This window comes from Crocodylus porosus, unplaced genomic scaffold, assembly GCF_001723895.1.
Source record: "Crocodylus porosus isolate Cpor-Errol unplaced genomic scaffold, CroPor_comp1, whole genome shotgun sequence".
NCBI lineage: Eukaryota > Metazoa > Chordata > Crocodylia > Crocodylidae > Crocodylus > Crocodylus porosus.
In genome coordinates, this window is record NW_017728906.1 from 71811448 (window position 1) to 71818736 (window position 7289).

The 7289-nt window shown below is 38.7% G+C and overlaps 1 long non-coding RNA gene across 1 annotated transcript in view; it reads left to right on the plus strand.

Annotated features, from left to right (window-relative positions):
- Nucleotides 1-1263: 1263 nt before the first annotated feature.
- LOC109305976 overlaps nt 1264-7289 on the plus strand; it is a 15132-nt gene continuing 9106 nt past the window's right edge. The window contains exons 1-2 of the long non-coding RNA XR_002099795.1: nt 1264-1366; nt 4827-4832. This is a non-coding gene — a long non-coding RNA (uncharacterized LOC109305976). The remainder of the gene's footprint in view (nt 1367-4826; nt 4833-7289) is intronic.

The window sequence follows — 7289 nt, forward strand, 5'->3', positions numbered from 1 at the left end:
ATAAATTCAGTGGACAGAGAGTGGTCAAAGGTAGATAGCTCTGAAATAGCTACTACCTCTGTATGTTATTTATGCCTAGATTCCAAACCTCAGAAAGACATTTTAGGTGTTGGTTACAGATAACGTTTGTGAGTCAAAGCCTTTAAAATAACAATTTTTTCTATGTTGACTACAATGTAAAATAGAAAGACGGAGTTTCAGTCTTGTTCAGAGAAATAGTGGATCACATGTGGTGAGAGAAATGGTGTATAAAAAAAGGAATAGTATCTGTATTTGTTCATTATGAATAATAAAAATAAAAATAGCATTCTTTGATAGCTGCTTTTGTCTCAGATAATGGTGAGAAGCTGTCAAAAAAAGAGCAATTAATATGCAACATGAATATAGTAATGTTCTGAGGCTCTGGGATCCTGTGACACAAGGTTTGGATACATTATATATTACCAGTGGAATTAAAAAGTTATAACCAGGGATCCAGGTTTTCTGTTTGTCATGGGAAAATGTGGATTTTCTCATTTTAAAGAGAAAAAAGCAGATTTCCTCCTTTAAAGGAGAAAAATGCAGGAAATGGCAGGGTTCCCTTTGCAGGCTGACAAAGTTCCACCCTGCAACCATCTGTGGGGAGCGGGAAGAGGTGATCAGGCAGAGGGTGTCACGTGCATGCGCACATGTTCACATGTACATAGCAACTAGGCAGTGTGGAGAGCAGCTCCCACAGCTCCCTGCAGGCAAGATGGGGTAGGGAGAATTGAGACCCCCATAGTGAGGAAGTTAAGCAGGTCTAGGGCTGGAGGTGCTGCCCAGCCAGGCAGTGTATGGGGCTTGGGGCCTGGGGCTGGGGTAGGAATATGCAGCCACAGGGACTGGGTGGGGAGCAGCATGGAGCAGTGGGTGGCTCGTCCTGAGGAGGTGCTGTGGAAGGGCTGTCTCTCTGCTACTGTGTGCACTCCTGGGGGGTGGGGTACATGCTCCTTCAATTTGTTTGAGGGATAGGGGTAGGAGCAGATGTAGACTCAGGGCTCTCCACTCTGCTGCCCTCCCCCAGAGACCTCTGCAGCCCGTGGGTGCCAGCTGGGCTTTGGTTCTGCTAGCGGAGGCAGAGGTCTGTAGACCCAAGTCCCTGGCCCTGTGGCTCTGGCAGGGATGGGGATGGGGGGGCACGAGTAGGGGTGGGGGTGCTTTGGGTGAGGGGCACTGGCAAGGCCATGGGGCTGTTAATGGGGATTGAGGGGCACTGGCAAAGCCGGGGTCTGTGGGTGGGAAGTGAGGGACAGCAGCAGGGCCAGGGGCCTGTGGGTTTGGAGTGAGGGGCAATGTCATGGGCAAGGCACTGACATATCAGGGCTTCTCAGTGCCACAAAGTAGTGTGAGGGACAGCCTGGTGAATGGAGGCAGGGGGAGCTCTGATTTTCCATGATAAATAACCTAAAATCATACAGCAAAATTTATAGAGCTCTAGAATTTATTTTATTATAGTGACTGAAGCATCAATAAATCATTGTGTTCAATTGATAGCTGTAGAAATGTTTCATTTTAATCATGGAAAAATGCAAATTTTGGGGTTTTGAATCATAGAGAATGTGATTTTTTCAGAGAATTTGCATTTTTTTAAACAGAGAAAACCAGGATCCCTGTTGATAACCAGTATAACTGGTTTAGGAGACTCTCTGAAACAGCCTTCATGTGTGACCTTGATTGAATCAGCTTATCTTTCTGTGCCCAAGATAACTATCTGTATAATGGAGATATTAATTTTTCCTTTGCCTTTCTATTCAGAGTGCAAGCAAATTCTCCTGGAATGAGTTTGTTTCTTAATATGAATTTGTATAAGCCATGTGCTTAAACTGCAGCTTTCTAAAAAATTATTCAATGAAAAGGAAACAGTGGAAAGAAAACATGATAATGCATGCTGACATTCAGGAAAGACACTACATTTCATTAAATGTACACAAAATGTCATTACAATTCATGAAATACATGGACGACATTACGGGTGGCCCAGAGGAGGGCCACTTGTATGATTAGAGACTTGCATGGCAAGCCATATGAGGAAAGGCTGAAGGACCTGGGACTCTTCTGCCTGTAAGATAGCAGATTGAGAGGGGACCTGGTAGCAGCTTACCGCTACAGCAGGGGAATATATCAAGGACTTGGTGAACAACTGTTCACCCTTTGGGAAAACCAGGATGCCATTGGGAGAAACCAGGAGTGATGGCCACAAATTCCTGGAAGACCATTTCAGGCTGTGAAAATCTTCACAGTCAGGGGGTCCAGACTGAAATAACCTCCCTCCAGGGGTGGTGCGATCACCTACCCTGGAAATCTTCAAGAGGATACTGGATGGTCACTTTACTGGGGTCACCTGACCCCAGTTGTCTTTCCTGCATAATGCAGGGGGGCTGGACCTGATAATCTTGTAAGGTCCCTTCCAGTCCCTTAAAATCTATGAAGCTATGAATTTAAAACTTGCAGGTTTTTTAAAATGTTATTTAAAAAAATGGGGAAAAAATCACTTGCTTCCATTTCTCAAAAATGTTTGTTTTAAAAAAACATTTTCAAAGAGAGAATTTTTCTGTAAAAGAAAAAATGTATTAAAAAGGCTATTGTTGTCAATTGTTTTCTTCATTTCTAAAAATACTCCTGCCTTTTCAATTTCAATGTGATATCTTTTCTTTTATTTTTCTAGCTTGGAATTTATTTCTTACTCTATAGTAAGCAGATAATACAATACGAGATTGAGTCAGACAGGCTTTTTAACCTTTTGGAAACCATTTTGACTATGAGTCTGCACAATCTTACCTTTGCTCAGGCCTGAACTGCTCATGTTTATAATGCTGAACATTGTGTAAGTTAAATCTTTTCTGACATCAAAAAGTAAATTTCATTCTTAGTACATTTTCAGGCCTGCAGCAAAACAGTAGGTGCTGAATAAAAGCCAAATCAGAACTTTTTTTTGGTTCTGGATACTCCTGTGACCTACTACTCAAGAATTATACTATTGTGCTCTGTGCCAGACTCCCACAACTTTGAGATAGGCATCTTTTTTATTTCCTTTGGCCTCTGCTAAACTGATATGCTTCTGATAAAGGCCTCTCCATATGAGAATTTCTTTAAAAGCTGAGGATAATCAATTCAAATTAAGGTAGGAGCCTGAGATCAAACTTCCCCTAATGCCTTGCAAGCAATAATCCACCACCCATCCTGACATCTAAACAAGCACTGAATCTCACCAATTTCATCACCAGAAGCAAACTTCCTACAGCTCAAAGCACACTGAATGGATCCAGACCATGCCAGGCCAAAAAAACCTAAAACCTGCCAACACAACAAGTATAATAAACCACTCCCACAATAACTACACCCCACACAGAACCATCATTATTCCTGCATCTTACACCTGCACCTCCAGAAATGCAATATATCTCATCCAGTGCACTAAATGCCCTGATTAAAAATATATAGGAGAAACCAAATGATAGCTGCATACCAGAATGAATGCACACCAAACTCTATCAAAGACAAAATACCCAATTGCCTGTGAATGCACACCTTTTGCAAGACAACCACTCTCTTTCCAATCTCTCAGTTATAATTCTCAAAGGGAATATACAAAACACTTTTCGTGGATAAGCCTATGAACTTCACGTCATTAATCTACTGGATACAAAAAAATCATGGACTAAATATAGCTATTGTATTTATGGCATATTATAACCTGCCTGCCATCCAATAACCCCGGGTAACCTCTTTACATTTTACCAACTACATTCTAACACCATGTCAACATTCCCTCCTTTTCTTCTCCCACTACTGACCTGTCACATACCTATTGTCTCCCATGCCCTCTGATCCTCAGTGCCACACATCTGTATTTTCACAGTTCTCCATTTTGGATATTGGCTTCTATTCCATCCAGGAGAACACAAAATAACAGCAAACTCTCCCTATGACTGAAGGAGGGTGTTTGTGCCAAAAAGCTTGCAAGAAAAAATCTTCCAATGATTTAGCTGGTCTAATAAAAGATATCCAAGGAGTCCCACAGAGAATGTAACTCAAAGAATACAATATTTTCCTCTGCAGCCCTTGCTCATAAGGGAGGGAATATTAAATTTCCTCTGGTCATGGAGCCCCTTACTTCACCCATCACCAATATCAGACAAAAAAAATCAGTCCAAGGAAAATCTGCTTGGTTCTCGGGACTGAATTAGACTTTGCTCTTTTCCCTTTTAATAACTAATATTAAAAATCCATTTAAGCTGATGGTGTTATTCTTGCTGGTAGAATGTAGGTGAGATAATGTTAGGGTTACAACGAGGATTCAAATTCTGTCTCAGCTTAATCTGAATCTGTTTAAAACCTCCAGGATTCAAATATGTCCAAGTACAAGCATGAATCCTGAACCATAGCCAGAGAAAGATTCATTAAATTCCAAAAGAAAACTCACTATTTCTCAATTCTTTCTATTTCTGCTTCTTAACACACAGTGTAGAAAATAATAGATGAAATGTTGTTATTGGACTACAATTTAACAGTACAGTTTTTGATTTCCTGTAATAGAAAAGGGAACATATTTTGTATAAAGAGACAATATTTCACAAAGCACTAAAATATGTCTCTGGCCAATGATTTCCTTTTCAAAAGCTCTTATCATAGTTTTCCTGAAATGGCAGGTATTGCTTTTTCTAAAGAAAATACCAGTTTTCCTTGGTCTTCTTTAATGCTGGAGCCTTAAAAATGAACAGTAGAATTCTGACTGTAATGTAAAATAAAGGTGGTACTTGTCTGTCTTGAGCAAAGAGAAGTGAAGTAAATCTGAACAAAAAAAGGGCAATGTATTGTAGATGTTCAGAGAATGGCACCAGAGAGCTGATTGAAAGACCTCAGAAAGCAGCAGAGTCTTTGGATCAGGCCTGACTGTAAACAAAATGTACAAATGGTTTTCTGCTCCCCTTTTTTAATGCCTTCTATTACAGAAGCAAAAACTCGTCAAGTTGATGAGCTTTACAAATGAGAAAAAATCATCTTACATGATCCTTTATTCACTTGGGTTAACCTCTTCTTATAGCAGTAACCTGAAACAAATGACAGATTGACAGGAGTATGAAATGGTTCTTTAATGAACTCTTGCAACTCACTGCAATCTAGACCTTCAGGCTACTGACATATAAATCCCTTTATACTGTCTAAGCAATTACAGTGGATTTGTCAGTGATAGTTGACTGCTGTGGATTAATTTCTCAGTTTGTAATGGGGTCATACTCATGCTTTGCTTTTGCTTAATCCATTACATGGAACCTAACTCTGTATATGGAGATTTCTCTTGTTTCTCCGGTTTAGTGCTGGGTGGTGTACAGCTTTGAATGTTAGATGGACAGCATCCTATCCTTATTTTTTTTACTATCCCACTGTACTGTAGAATGAAGTATGTATAACTATGCAAAAATAATAATTTCTGTAGTGAAGAGGAAGTTCTCATGTCAGATTTCCGAGCTCCTGATTCAATAGAGCATTCAAACAAGTGCTTATGTTTAAGTATGGGAGTATTTCTTTTTGACAAAACTGGGAACAATGAGACTAGCCCTTGCTTACATTTAAGTACATTTTTAACTGCTTTACTGGTTTAGGAACAAAATGTATCCCTTTAAAAGGTAGTAAGCAATAACACTTTCTTTTCCTTTCAAAAAACAACTACAGCAATCTTAATTCTACTGAAAAAGTCTTAAGGACTACTTGAATACCCAGATAAGTTTAAAAGCTAATTCCCAGAGGACCTGGACATATTATAGAGGCAGATGTAACATCTGAGGTTTTAAATCTGTCAAAATCTACTCATGACTTGCAGTGATTCTTTCAGTTTCCTTTCTCCTCTAAAAGACACACTGGAACAACGTGACCTTTGAAGACAACGTGGTAGATGATTACGGTATACAATAACCAGACACGCATTTTTCATTTTTGAAACAACTGGTTGTCATCTACAGATGAACCAAGTGGGACAGATCCTATTCCACCTATTGGACATCTAAGTGTACTAAAGAGGTTGCCAAAGTATGATTGTATTCCATTGTTCAACTGTCTAAAAATCCATTAATGGATCTTCTTTTGTAACACATCCAACCCTTAAGATTGAGTCACACAGGCGGTGGAGAGAAGGGGGACCCGTTCATTTGTATACACACTTTTTCAGGGAACTGACAAGGGTGGAACAGGATCACATTTGAGTACCTAGGTCAACTTACGTACCTAACAGATGGAATAGACTCTGACCCTTTTTCTCTTTGCTTATCTACTAGAAGGCCAAAGCATCTTTATTTTCTTTTAGTTACAAACCTTTGTTTCAAGAGCCCCAACCTGATTCAGAGAAAGAATTGTTGGGGGGGGGGGTTTCCATTAAATGAACAATTTAACCAATGCACCATCTTCCTTGTAAACTACATTCTACAAAACAAATAAAATGTGTGAGTCTGATGTTTTGCTATGAATTGTGTGTCATCTGGGCAAAGAGATGTATTTCAGATGAGTGATTTTTGTGAACAGATGATGCAATCGTCTTTCATTTAATGTTTCTACGTCATGATTTAAATGTTTGTTAATAAAACAACTCTAGCATTAGTATCAATACTGGAGCAAAATTAAGAGGGTAAGTGTATAGCAGAAAAATCAGGATCTTTTAAAAAAATGTCTGGCTGTTCTTATCAATGTGATTTTTAAAAATTAATTTAATCTTAGTTGATATAGTTTATATTCTTTTTATGAATCTAGTGTGCAGCTTTTTATTTTTTAAAGGGATTTCATCTTCCTTAATCCATGTGGATTTTTTGTCATTGGCACCCTGACAAATTCTGAAATCTGTACTTAAATTAGGCAAAATATCTTTGCAATGTGTTAAAGAATAAATTAAATTTCCAGATTTGCCCTACAATATTTTAATTGGCTAACTTAATCTTGTATGTAATTTTCAATAATAATAATATTAGCAACACCAAAAGCCAAATATTTACTAACTTTTTCAAATCAAACATTAAAAAAATTCCATTTTTAAAATATTTTTCTCCTCCACAATCCCTTGGCCTGGCCCAGTCTCCATACACATTTCTGGGATTCCTCTGTTCAATAAATAAGAAGCCTTCAAATGTAAACACAATACATTATTTGATTACATTTCAGACATTGGTCTACTTGTAATGTTTAAGCTACACAAAGGGTTACCCCCTTTTTCTGGATAATCTAACACTGCTAAGCCTAGGATTAGTTGTGGGGCTTTGCTCTTTATTGTGGCATTGCAACAA